Source organism: Myxocyprinus asiaticus, chromosome 15, assembly GCF_019703515.2.
Source record: "Myxocyprinus asiaticus isolate MX2 ecotype Aquarium Trade chromosome 15, UBuf_Myxa_2, whole genome shotgun sequence".
Lineage (NCBI taxonomy): Eukaryota > Metazoa > Chordata > Actinopteri > Cypriniformes > Catostomidae > Myxocyprinus > Myxocyprinus asiaticus.
The window spans coordinates 33,925,217-33,938,962 of record NC_059358.1 but is presented as its reverse complement, the minus strand read 5'-3'; the positions used below and the strand labels follow the sequence as shown (position 1 = coordinate 33,938,962).

Below are 13,746 nucleotides of genomic sequence, written 5' to 3'. Positions count from 1 at the left end.
TCCTGACATCATTTGCAAAAACATACACAAATGCAGCTAAAAGCTTCTAGCTGTTTTTCTTCTCAGCTGAGTACCCTTAGCAATTTTCTCCTCCCCGTGAGTTGGAAAAAAACTGCAAAGTTGCGATGCTGCTAATTTTTTTAATACCATACCCCATGGTTTGGCTGTATTGTCTAACTCAACTGAGGAATGTCTAATGTTATTCTAAAAGCTGAAACAATACAGCAGCTTGGGGTTGGTGGTATGAACAAAATCTACACAGTTTGAGTAATTATATGTATGCACAGTAAAAGTAATTGTATACATGGTATAATATATACAGTATGTATATACATATATGTTTCCTATATGTTAACAGTACATATATCACATTATAGTAACATAATTTATAATTTAAACACAATATTATTTTTTTAAATATCTCTTTTTTTCTTTTTTCCTTTTTTTTTTTTTTAGGAAACTTGATGGACGCAAACCAAAAGATTATACATAATAAATAAGTCTGGCATCAGTGCTAAAACAACTGTGACCACACATCAGTTGAATTATAATGAAGTTTCAAATGAACCAAGGGTGTCGCTATAGGGCAGACCTGAATAATTTTAGTCTAGGCCTAATGTTTCTTGTTCGGAACTAGTGACGGCAGATTCACAAATGATTGAATCACTCTTTTGATTTGATTCTTTTCAATAAATAGCTGTAATGAGTGGACAAATCAGTCTGAATCGGTTCGCAATTCACTCTAAATCATACGGATGGCCCTCGTACGGACTGAATCATTTGGAGCGTTTGTTTTTTCACCAGACTGATCTCACAGTGAAATCGGAAACAGTTGGTTGATTTTTCTTTAGGTAAAATCGGTCTGTGCTTACCAAAATGTGAACACTGCCCCCAGTGGCCAACGCGGTAAGTGATGTTGGGCATATGGGCATGTATGAGCTCCATTTTCCATGTGAAATGTCCATGAAGGGGCGCCAAAAGCTTGTTGTTTTCAGCTAGTCAGGCTATAATAAAGTGAAGAGGAATGCATATTTTATACACCCAAACCCCAAAACTAAACCTAACCTTCAGTGAAGAAGAAATATAATGTTACAGGGAAAAATACAACCTCAGAAGTTTGCTCATGACTAATTATGTGAACACGATTACTTCCCACGCTGCTGAAGCAACACACTTCCGGTCGCACCACAAGGGAAGGTAAACATGCTGGAACCAACGCAAAAATGTCAGCGAGTCGGCATAATGTGGCCGATCCTAAGGCTGATCAGAAACAACATGCCAACATCCTGTGTGATCATGTTGTTTTCATTTAGCAAAACAGTAACGGGATTCTACTCCACTGTGCACATTTCTAAAATCTCACAGTACAGTATATGTACAATCATTCTGCTCAGTCCTAACAACAGTTCAAATCAAACCCTAACCAAACACAAATATAAAAATTATCCTATAGAAGGCTTGAGAAATGTTGTCAATATTTATCTTATCCAAAAAATTAGTCTTGGCAGCTTTTAATAAAGTTAACTCTCCAAAATCCCAAATAATTTTATGGCCTCTAATCTGTGGCCCAAGAGGATGCACAGGCAGCCTTTGGTCAATGCCTGCACAGTTTTGGAGTCATTTTTCTTCAGCATACAGGAGAAAATGATTATGTCTATGAGACTGTGAATGTCAAGACTGGAGCAAGCACCACATAAGTACAACCAGGTCTTCACTCAAACTCATCTTGATAATTTTGCTTATTAAAAATTTTGTGTTAAAAAGAAGAGCATGTAATCATTGCAAGCAAAAAAGAGTGTAACAGAACCCATGAAACAGTCACTCTATCCTCCAAAGCCTGTGACATATCTGCCTGTGAAACATGTGCATTCAAGATGCTTTTATGATTCAGGATTTAGTCAAGACTGCAGAAATACTGTGGAGCAAGCAAAGACTGAGACTGATTTTCTTGCATAATGCTCATGTGTCCTTTTAATCCAAGTTGTCATAGAAACAAGAACTTACTCATTTGAAGTAACTGAAAACCAGACATTACATACAGCTACACATGTGTACAAGCACGCACACAGACAGCATAATAAGGACACAAGCATACAACTGCATTTCCTTTGCCTGATAAACATAAGGCTTTCAATGTCTATAAAGAATATGTTGGTCTGGGAACTACACATCAAAAACTTCCATCACAGTAATGTAATAAAGCTTCATTCAGCAAACTGACTAAAAATAACAAATTTAGATTACACCAAATAATTTTACAATGTAAAATTTCTCCTATCCCAACGGAAACATCTATAAGAAAGCCATTCATAGGTTGATTTCCCCGAAAAGTGTAAACACTGTGGCTATATAACATTACTGTGATGAAGACAAACCCCAGCACGGTGCTTTCAAATCTGAAAACTTGCTTAATACATTCTTCTGTAAAAACAGAGGAAGGATGACTTGGTTATGGGTTATCCATTACCTCATGACCACATGCTTCTTTTTTAGGAAGGAGGAACTGGGCTCTTAGTTTCCAAGGGGAAGTCATAAGCTCTGATGTCTAAGACTTATCCAGTGAATTTTTTTGTGGAATATGAAAGCGTAAGAGCATCACTCTGTTTATCGCTGTTTACATGAAATTGTGCAAGTGAAGACTTCTGAACTTAATTTTAGCCGTGGATGCTTGAACGAGTAGATAAGTGGATATTTATTCGTAGTATTTATATACATTTATTTTACAGAATCATATGCTTATATCTTGTTAAAAATGATAGATTTGGAATGCTGACATTCATTCATAGTATAAATGAAATTACACAACGTAAAATCAAACAAGAACATTACAAAAGGAATAAAACAGTAGTATACACATGCATGATCATGGCTTGATCAGGAATACATCTGAGGCTAGAAAGTCAAATCCCAAAAATAGCTGACAGAGAGTGGTTTGTTCTTTCGTTTAAGAGTGACTCATTTTCTGGGGAGCATCTCCTCCAGGTCAGCCACCATATAGGCCACTATGGCCCACAGAGCAGAACACAGATTCATCTCCTTAGGTTCTGGACGCTCATCGTATCCCCTTCACTGTGGTGGAACCAGAAGTATCTCTGATCTGCTGTGTGCAGGCTGGCACTTGAAATAGAGACAGTGTAGGGAGCTGATATGGTGTGATTCTGTGTCATAAGCAGTGACATGCACAGACCTTAGCAGGGACAGGGGCTGAAGGAAATGGAGAGAGCGGGAAGAGAAATCCGTCCGGGACTTAAAATATAGAAACAACCCAAAAGTTGAGTTTCAGCCTGTCAGTGGGGGATTGTGCTGTAGCGCGCTTTTAAAGGCACCTCCACTTAAATCTCCCCTCGACCAAAAGGGCACCTTTAGATTTGTGGAGGGCACCTTTAGATTTGCGCCCCTGTAGACCCCGTTCTGTGCACGTCAGTTGTCATAAGTGTAAATATTGACCTTCTGCCTTTGAATATAAAATAGCCCTGCTTACTTCTGTTCTTTAACAGAGCTAATGCATGATATAAATAATGTATTTTCTTTCAGTTTACACAGTGTGGGACAATGCAACAAGTTTCAAGCACAAGCAATTTGCCTGTACACACTGAATGTGAAACTGCTGCACGACGTGGCAGAATCATGGCCAGTCAGAAGATATTTGATGTTTAATGTAATGGTATGTGGGGAGGGATTTTGGACCGATGAGATTTCATGATGGGCTGTGCCACAGGAAAAGTAATCATGCGTAACGGCTGGCAAAATGTTGAGTGTTTAATTGTGGTCTGAAGACTTAGAGATAGCTTGTCATTTTATTTTCATGGACACTGTGTTAGGCCAGTTTCACACTGCATGCAAAAGCAGTGTTTTCACCACCCTTATAAACAGCCACGCATTGCTGTAAAGCAGTATTTTCACAGACACGACAATGAATTTCAGCAGAAATTACTGCGAAAATGCACTACATGCCTATTTAAGCACAAAATGTTTTGCAATATAGCATTTTATCAAGCAACGTGAAATACTGGAGATAGCTATCCTTTATATTTATATTATACTTATATTATATTTATAGCTATACTTTGGAGTTTGTGTTCCCTACGTTTAGATTACTCACCATTTGCATGTCATGTGATCCCTCACCTCATGTAAATTAGATTTTATGATGAATAAGTTTGTAATAATTCTCAGTGTCTCACGATAATTATTTACAATATATGGCAGTTATTAAAAGGTAATATTCAATGCAGTTGCAGATTTGCATCTGCACCGTTTTGGTGTGCGGTGTGAAACAGGCATTAGTCTTAAAGCTGAAGTGTGTAATATTTTGGATGTTAAATTTTTCTACCCCAAATGATGATTTATCCTAAATCATTATTTTGGCAATTTCTTTTGGTGGCACTAATGATGCAAAAATTGCACACTTCAGTATTAAAGTCTGTATGGGCTTATTTCCTCTCTGGTAAATCCTGGACTCAAGCCTGGATCTTGGTAGGATCTAGGCCTTGATCCAAGTGCTGCTGATGGAAAGCTGTCCATGCCTGTGACTAGATGACACAGCATCACTCATGCAAATGTCAAAACCATTTAAATATCACTGTGACATTAACATTCACAAAACCTTGTTTTATTTTCCACTGCTGTCTCATGTACTTTGCTTTGAGAGGCAATGGAACATGGAGAAAAAGAATCCAGCATGCATGTGGTTACAGTTAAAGTCTGTTTGCCTGCCATCTAGTTCTGTACTGATTCCATATGTGAACAAGCCCCATCCTCAAGATTCTCAATTCCCTGGAAAATCAGGGATGGAGACAAAGTCTTGTTTGACCTTAGAAGGGTGCTTGCTGAAGCATTGCTTATTCTCTAGCCTACAATCAATAGTTTAAGGTGTATGGGGCAACGCACACTACAGGGACCCTTCTAACGGGCAGTGAACTGAAAAAACTGCACAGAGTTGAGGCTGTATTGCTATAGACTTGAGACCACAAATTGAAGCACACAAGATGCTCTTTGAAACATTCTCAAATCATGATGGATCATCAGGTTTTGTACAAAATTGTGGAGTTCACACCAGCTCCAGTGCATGCTGATATTATATAGGGATAGTTCTCCCAAAAATTAAAATTCTCTCATTATTTACTCACCCTCATGATATCCCAAATGTGTTTGACTTTCTTTCTTCACCAGAACACATTTGAAGAAAAATAGAAAAATATCTTCGCTCAGTAGGTCCTTAAAATGCAAGAGAATGGAAATTTCTCTTTTTAAGCTCCGAAAAAAATCACAGACAATCAGTATCAACATCATCGATATGACTCCAGCGGTTAATGTCTTCTAAAGCGACATGATCGCTTTTGGTGCGATTTATTTATTTTTTTTAACTCAAAATCATGCTTCCGGTGAGCAGTGGTAAGCGTGTGACAATCGCATTGGCGTTTGAAACACGTGGTATGTGACGCATGTGTGTCAAAGCCGGAAGAGTGCTATTTAGAAGTGAGGAGGAGGAACGCTGTACAGTAGCTTGGTCGATTTTGGTTTAGATCTGCATTTACCTGTTTCTTTACTCACAATGGTGCGTTCGTGTGCTTATCCTGGATGTCTCAACTGAGTGGAGAATGTGAGATTACGTCTGTATCATGGCAACGTGAACATGTCACACAAGAGACTGCTTGAACACCACCCTCTCCTGAAGCCTAACGGAAGCAATGGTTTATATTTAAAAAGCACTTAAATATTGATCTTTTTTCGCACCAAAAGTGATCATATCATTTTAGAAGACATTAATTTAACTGCTGGAGTTGCATCAATGACAATTATGCTGACTGTCTGTGATTTTGTGATGAGGCAGATGAGGAATGAGGATCTAAATGCAACTTTAATAAAAAACAAATGATGAACAAAGTAACTCAGAAGAAAATGAAACAAAACCATGGGAAACCAGGCACAGAACATGTCAACACGTGTAAAGACTGACAAAGAAACCAGGGCAAATAAGGGCTTAAATACACATGGGCAAACAAGGAAATGAGGAACACCTGGGGAAAACAATCAGGGGAAACCCAATTATAAAATGAAACTACAAAAGGACTACAAACTAACAGGAAACTGGAACTAAACAAGAATTTCAACATAAAAGTCAACACGAAAACAGGGAATATGTGACAGATTTTTGGAGCTTCAAAAGAGAAATCTCCATTTACTTGCATTTTAAAGACCTACTGATCTAAGATATTTTTCTATTTTTCTTCAAATTTGTTCTGGTGAGAGAATTTTCATTTTTGGGTGAATTATCCCTTTAAAGCAAAAGGGGATCATAGCAAATACACGTTAATGCATGTTAATTTTTCAAATCAACTTTTCACTCAAATTGTAATGCTGATTATATAAAATGTAATAAATTAGAGAGAGAAATTCACTAGTGGACTCAGACTCATGGGATCCATCTATAGTATCCAACAACTAATACAAATAATAACCAACCAAGCTTCTGCTTTGAGTTGATAAGCTGGAAACTGTCTTAACTTACAACATTAAACTTGAGAAGGGTTTGTTCTTTTGCAACAATTTGAGTGAAAGGAGATGCCAAGATTTCATGTTTGAATTTGCAACCTAGTCAAGGGGAAAACTACTGAGCAACTTTGATTACACACCAAATGCAGCACAAAATCTTCAGAAGGTGTAAAGAAAATCTAGTGTTCTGCTCTGTGTAGCTTTGGCTGTTTGGACAGTTGTGTATGTGATCCATTTTTTAGACGTGTTGGCTCTAATGTCAGCAGAGTTTCACTATACATCTCTACATGTCTTCTGCTGTGTTCATTTGTCCTGAGACACTGCAGTGATGTCACAGTCAATCCATCTGATAACAGTGTGTGCAATGGAAGAACAACTGATCCTCTTGTGTGACACAGTTCAATGGTGGTTAAACCAATCAGCCTACAGACATTAATGAGATTTATCCATCCCAATGCAGCAGATATTTAATATGATGATGAAAAAAGGCAGTAAGAAGCTGCCATATGCCTGACACTTCGCAAGAGCTAAAAAAAACAAAAAAACATCTGGGATTCAAAATCTAATTTAAACCTGGTAATAGACAGTTTTAGGATTTTAAAAATGTAAGAACAAATAATATGTTACAACATAAAATAAGAAATATTTATAATTCTATACTTTTTTTTTTTTAGGAAATAGACATTTGAACCACACTGTAACTGTTAAACAACAGCACTGCAGAGATCTAAATCTACAAACAAACATTTTCTGCAGGATCAAAGATATTGGCCACAGTTCATTGCTGTAATGGTGATATAAAAGATCAACAGTCATAACATAAGTTATAGTTCTGCCTGTTTTCTGAGGGCAAAAAATATTAAAAGATCCACTACATTGCACCTGTCCAATCTGCTCCTCAGTGTTAACTCCTGTATGTGAGCTCTCTTCATTCTGCCAAGTATTCTAGGCTTTACAGAGACCTAATTTCACAGTTCATTGGCTGAATTCAAAAAATTAATGCAGTTCTTTCAGTCATTTGATTACTTAAGTCTCTGAGAGGTTTTTGAACCAAAGAGTACAAAGAGTGTAAATAGTAAATACAATACATTACATGTGTATAACATCAGACCATGCATGGCTGAAGAGTTCAAAGTGAATAAAGAGTCATCTAAATAAGGATAAAAGCTACAAAACATTAGTTAAATTACTAAGATAAAATCCAAACTAATACTGTATGTATGTATCCTGAGATGATCAGCTAAACCCCTTTCTCAAGCTGATATTTCAGACAAAGGAACAAAAGAAATAATAATTGCTTAAAGGCTGAAGACATCAAATAATTTTGTTGTAGCTGTTTTATGACACAAACATTTGTGAGATTTTGTGTAAAACTATTTATAGGTCAAGGTTTATTTTTCAGTTATTATTATGTTTATGTTTAAAATGTTATGGATATAATTTGTATTGGTATTATTCCACATGTTGTCACAAAGTGATTATGTCACTGCAAGGGTGAAGGAAGTTGTAGAGGATAAAATGTTTGGATTTGGTATGATTTGGAGGTTTGACCACTTATTTATTTTTATTATTGTAACACAGATCTTCACAGCAGAAGGGAAGGAGAACACAGGGAAGCAGGTTTTTCCAGCCTCAGGTAGGACTTTTAATCGGCCACTTCAATGCTTTACAACTTCACAAACTCATCAGCTTCACAGGCACATAGTAGCTTAAAAACATCAGCTTCACAAACATAACAGATTAAACGTAACAGTTACAGGAGCACCGTGGCCTTCCTTGTGCCAGACTCTCTCTCTCTCTCCTCTGCTGGTGGCGTGGCTGTTTATATGCTGCTCTCCCCATGCTCACTGGAATTAGAAACAGGTGTTAAACATAATCTAGCTCAGGTGCAAGCGCCCTTACCACTTTCTCTCTCTCCGGACGGACGCTTGACCACAACCCCGCTGCCACATATCCCCACCGCCCGGAGAGACATCCGGCCTGTCTACCACTCCCCCCCATTTCTGGAAAGGAAGTCAGCAACAGCCATCTGCGCTCCCGGTCTGTGGACCACCTTGAACTTAAACGGCTGAAGAGTCAGATACCAACATGTGATCCGCGCGTTGGTATCTTTCATGTGGTGGAGCCATTGGAGTGGGGCGTGATCCGAGCAGAGGTTGAAGGCCCACCCCAACAGGTAGTACCGGAGAGTGAGGACCGCCCACTTGATGGCGAGATACTCCTTTTCTACAGTGCTGTACTTAGTCTCCCTCATCGAGAGCTTGCGGCTAATGTACAGCACCGGGCGCTCCTCCCCCTCCACCACCTGCGAGAGTACGGCCCCCAGCCCTCTGTCTGAAGCGTCCGTCTCCAAGACAAAAGGGAGAGAATGTAAAATGTTACATTTGGGTGAATGTAAAAGCGGCCCCCTGCAAAGTGCGGCTTTAACCTGTGTGAACGCCTGTTGACACTGCTCCGTCCACTGAACCGAGTCTGGAGGTCCCTTTTTAGTGAGATCAGTCAGCAGGCTGGTGACATCCGAATAATTAGGCACGAATCTCCTAAAATAGCAAGCCAGCCCCAGGAACTGTCTCATCCCCTTTTTGGTCTTGGGCCTCGGGCAGGTCGCAATCACCGCAGTCTTGTCAATTTGGGGACGCACCTGCCCGTGGCCCAAGTGGAACCCCAGATACCATACCTCCACCCGCCCAATCACGCACTTTTTGGGGTTTGCTGTGAGTCCCGCTCGTCGCAGCGATCTTAGAACCACCCTCAGATGCTGCATGTGCCGCTGCCAGTCATTACTGTAAATGATGATGTCATTTAAAAAAGTAGGGGCGTACGGTGAATGCGGTCTGAGGATTCAGTCCATGAGATGCTGAAACGTAGTTGGGGCCCCAAACAAACCGAACGGAAGCGTCACAAATTGGTGTAATCCGAACGGTGTGGAAAGGCTGTTTTTTCACAGGAAATTGGTGTCAAGGGGATCTGCCAATATACTCTTTGTCAAATCCAGTGTCGAATAAAATCAAGCAGTGCCCAACCGATCGAGCAACTCATCAACGTGAGGCACTGGGTATGCGTCAAATTTAGACACCGCGTTGACTTTTCTATAATCCACACAGAACCATACAGACCCACCGCTCTTAGGAACTAGAACAACCAGGCTGGACCAATCACTGTGGGATTCCTCTATTACCCCAATATCGAGCATTGCATCCAATTATTCCCAGATAATTTTCTTTCTGTGCTCGGGCAATCAGTAGTGATGGCTACGTAACACTACCCCGGCTCTGTCTCGATGTGATGCTGGATGAGGTTCGTACGACCCGGTAGATGGGAAAACACGTCTGCAAACTCCTGTTGCAACTTGGCAACCTCTGCGAGTTGATACAGTGAGAGGTGGTCTCTGCAAGTGAAAAAATTGTGTTTTGTATTCACCTCCGCCCCGAGCTCCGCCCTCTCCGGAACTACCATAGCAACGTCACAGGAACCGCCTCCCTCCACAATTTCAGGAGGTTGAGGTAATATATTTGATGAGCACCCCCTCTATCGGTTCCCTTTACCTCATAATCGAGATCCCCCACTCGTTGTGTGACCTCAAAGGGTCCTTGCCACTTGACGAGTAATTTGGAGCTCGATGTGGGAATACAAGTACCTTATCTCCCGGTGCAAATTCCCACAGCTGAGTTCCCCTGTCATACAGTCGGCTCTGTTGTTATTGAGCTTGGAGCAAATTCTCCTGTGTTAGTTTCCACAAAGTGTGGAGTTTTGCTCTAAGATCAAGAACGTATTGAATTTCGTTTTTACTGGTTGAAGGTCCTTCCTCCCATGCTTCGCATATGACATAAAGCATGCCGCACGGGCGCCGCCCATACAGCAGCTCAAATGGAGAAAACCCAATGGAGGCTTGCGGACCTCTCGTACTGTGAATAACAGGGGATCGAGCCATTTGTCCCAATTTCTAGCATTCTCGTGCACGAAATTACGAATCATATTTTTAAGGGTTTTATTAAATCGCTCCACCAGGCCATCTGTTTGTGGATGGTAAACGCTGGTGCGGATTGATTTAATGCCCAATAATTTGTAAAGCTCACGTAGTGTTCCGTGACATAAAGGTTGTGCCCTGATCGGTGAGGATTTCTTTCGGAATTCCCACCCAGGAGATTATTTTGAAGAGTGCCTCTGCAACACTACGTGCTGAGATGCTGCGTAGAGGCACTGCTTCCGGATATCGCATTGCATAGTCCACTAGGACCAATACAAAGCTGACCGCTCTAATGGCCCGATGAGGTCCATTCCAATTCTCTCGAAGGGGACCTTGATCAGTGGAAGGGGCGCAATGGAGCTTTTGGGGTGGCCGGTGGATTCACCACCTGCGGACACCGCTGCCAATGCCTGGCCAATAAAAACGGGCTGTTAGACGATTCAGTCTTTTTCTTTCCCCTAGATGACCCGCAATGGGATTATAATGAGCTGCCTGGAACACCATTTCCCGACAGCTCTGCGGTATTAAGAGCTGGGTTGTATCTTTCTTTGTTTGAGCAAACAAAGCTCTTTGTTTTTTTCCCTGGACAGCAACGGGAGGAGCCTGCCCGCCCATTGATCACACGGCCAGCTCCAGATCTCGGCGGTCCGCTCAAACATGTCAAGGAAGGATTCCGGGTCCTCCTCTGCCCAATCTTTAGAAGCATGGGTGGGGGCAGGGGGCTGTGGCTGTCTGGGGATGTGGCCGGTGCCCTCTCCTGGCTGAGGAGACTCCGAATCCCATGCTGGTCCTCTGCCTGAGCTCAGAGGATCTCAAAGAACCGGCAGTCCTGGCCTTGACATAGCTCAAGCAGGGATTGTTGGTGTGTCTGGTGTAGGCCGGCGAGGGACTTAAGGATCTCAGCCAACTGTGAGGACTCCATGGGGCGTACTTCATGTTCCCAGGTTTCAGTACCAGTGTAACACAGAGCTTCACAGCAGAAGGGAAGGAGAACACAGGGAAGCAGGTTTTTCCAGGCTCAGGTAGGACTTTTAATCGGCCACTTCAATGCTTTACAACTTCACAAACTCATCAGCTTCACAGGCACGTAGTAACTTAAACACATCAGCTTCACAAACATAACAGATTTAACGTAACTGAGCACTGTGGCCTTCCTTGTGCCAGACTCTCTCTCCTCTGCTGGTGGTGTGGCTGCTTATATGCCGATCTCCCTATGCTCACTGGAATTAGAAACAGGTGGGCTTCTTGTCATGGTAGTCTATGTATTTAAGCCCTCATGTTTGCCTTTGTCCTTTTGTTGAGTATTGTGATTGTATTATCCTGTAATGCTTTATCATAGTCTTTGTTTTCATTAGTCAAGTTCAGTCAAGTCATAGACTAGATCATCCTGTTTGGTTAATTTAGGTTTGGTTTTGTTTCTTTCACATTTTTTGGATACACTTAGTCAAACTGCACTTGGGTTCTCACTACATCATCATCTTCACCTGCTCCTGTCTGCCTGTCCTGCTCTGCCTGCCCCAACATTACAGAATACTCAACAGACAAATTGAACACAGCAGTTAAACTTCTGCAGTGATGTCATGGGAATCGTTCCATCGAGGAATATGTGGAGTTCTGTGACCTCAGCTATCAAGTGGACTTCAATGGAACCGCCTTCAAAGATATCTTTCGGTTGGGGTTGAATGAGCCTATACGATCACTGTTACCCCAAACTACCACCTTCTTGACACTGGAGAAACACGTCGATTTCGCCCTTCTCCTGGCCGGCTCAAGATTCACCATGGGAGAGGGAGCAGATGAGATGTCTGTTCCCTTGCCAGAGCTCCTGACCACGGTGGCTCCTTCCTCCGGGCCTTCCACCTTATTACCCTGTAATGTTGTGTCATAGTCTTTGTTTTCATTAGACAAGTTCAGTCAAGACATAGTCTATTCCTGTTTGGTTCATGTTTAGGTTTGGTTTTGTTTCTTTCACAATTTTTGGGTACACTTAGTCAAACTGCACTTGGGTTCTCACTACATCATCGTCTTCGCCTGCTCCTGTCTGCCTGTCCTTCTCTGCCTGCCCCAATGTTACACTGTCATAGAAATTTGCCTGACATTCATCAAGGATGCTGTTAATGCACAAAAGAATGTAATTTTCTATTCTTCTAATTCATTGTAAACAGTCCATTTACACTTCCAACTACTTATGAATGTGCAGTCTTGGTTAATATCACTGGTGCTTGTCAGGAAATTAAAGATATAATAAGATGCATAAGGTGCAATAACTGGAGAAGAACCTCAGAATTAAATTGCACTTGAGCCAGCCCATTTGCGCGTTGTGCGAGTGATTTTTGCTAAACCCACTTGCGCCTAGACTTGGTGCATGCTTGCACAAAAATACCAAAACATATGGTCCGGCCCATTGACTTTGCACTTATGACTTATGGCATAGTGCTTCTCTTAGTGCTAGCACTCTTAAAATAGGGAGTTTTTTCATATATATCCCACCCCTAGAGACCCAATGACCATTAATTCAGATATTGCATAACTCCCTGTACCTTGATTCCACAGTGTTGTGAAAAATGCTTTGGGATTAGGACCCAGGGACTAGGACTGGTTTTATTTTGTAAAACTGCTCCCAAAGCAGGACTGAATTCTGCTCTGGATGAAACTGACCTGGTACCCCAGCCTGCATCCACATGTTAATGTCTGTTCCCTCTCCGTGCTCCTCAATCGACGTTACATTGATGGGGGCCAATAGTTTCATCACCTCCATGATTGCCCGAGCTTTGCAGTCCCAGGGGGCTGAAAGTGCCCAGGTCAGACTCCATTACCAGGTAAAGTTCGAGATGTTTGCCTTAGAAGAAGTGGAGAAGTCAGCGAGAAATCAGAATGCTAGTATACAAATCAAAGAAATAATACTTGTATTTTTCTGTAAACACTGTGGCTCTATAGCACTATCAAAACATTTGAGCATCCCGTCCGGCTGATTCAGTCACAATGGTATAACAAATGGTATGAATTTGGGAAGGGACTATCTGTTTGTTCGACCAGTGGAAGACAGGAAACCTTTTTGTAAACAATTGTTAACTTTGCAATTCTGTTTGTTTATGCTAGTGGCACAGAAAATACATACTTCATCTAATTAATATATCCATAAAGCCTTTATAATGGAGTCGATAGAATAGAAATTAATATTTTTTTGTAGTTGTTGTTCTTGTATCCTGCCACAATATTTTATCAATTTATTTATTTATTTATTTATTTTCAAAAGGAATGATGGTCGGTTTCATTCTCAATAG

The 13,746-nt window shown here is 41.1% G+C and overlaps 1 protein-coding gene across 1 annotated transcript in view; it reads right to left on the bottom strand.

Moving 5' to 3' along the window:
- LOC127452486 (syndecan-2-B-like) overlaps nt 1-13,746 on the bottom strand; it is a 662,603-nt gene that overhangs the window by 556,048 nt on the left and 92,809 nt on the right. The gene's annotated exons all lie outside the window — the stretch shown is intronic.